The sequence below is a fragment of the Oratosquilla oratoria genome, chromosome 16, assembly GCF_046742065.1.
Source record: "Oratosquilla oratoria isolate Oo_2021 chromosome 16, ASM4674206v1, whole genome shotgun sequence".
Lineage (NCBI taxonomy): Eukaryota > Metazoa > Arthropoda > Malacostraca > Stomatopoda > Squillidae > Oratosquilla > Oratosquilla oratoria.
The window spans coordinates 60,407,106-60,407,995 of record NC_134792.1 but is presented as its reverse complement, the minus strand read 5'-3'; positions in this window follow the sequence as shown (position 1 = coordinate 60,407,995).

Sequence of the window (890 nt, the reverse complement as noted above, 5' to 3'; positions counted from 1 at the left end):
GTATATTACATCTTCAGACTAAATGACAGAGATACAGAGTTGGGTTTAAATGTATCAGGTGGCAACCATAGGGGGGAGGAAGGGGGGAGGCAATACAATGTGAGGAGGGGGGATGACCTTACCTCTATCGACCTGACCAACACAAAAGGCTCGATCTGGCGGAAAGATCTCGGTGACCATTTGGGTTACCAATTTATCACATTTAAAATGACCATAGCTTAAGTTTGTATTTTTATTAAACGTGCCTGATATTAAGCAGGATTCTATTATATTTCTTTCTTGTAGGCTTTTTCCTTTGGCTAAAATTGTTGCCTTAGACCAATCAATATGATGGTTGTATAATGCTTTATGCTGAAATAACACATTATTTTCCTGGGTAGATCTCACACTATATTTATGTTGGGAAATCCTTGTTTCCAAGTTTTTCCCAGTTTGTCCAATATAAAATTTGTTACAATCTTGGCAAGGAATTTTATAGACCACACCGTTCTTGTTAGGAGGGCTGTTCTTAATTAAAGTTTTCTAAATGGTGTGGTCATATTTAAAAGCTACTTTGATATCCAATTTGTTTAGTGTGTTAACAATACTAAGAAAATTTTCATGAAAAGGAAGAGCAAGTGTATTGAATTGTTTATGGTTTCCTTGTTCTTGATTGCAAGTTTTGTAAAAGCGTTTTTTGGCGGTATTGTGACATTGATTAAGAATATGAGTGGGATATTTTAACTTTTCCCCAATATTCCGGATGGTTCTAAATTCATCAATAAATTCCAATCACCACATCAATGTAAAAATATCAGTTTTTATTTCCATGTACTTGAGAGCCTACAGGATTTCAGATCATGAATTTATTGATGACGAATTTAGAAATATCCGGAATATTGAGGAAAAGT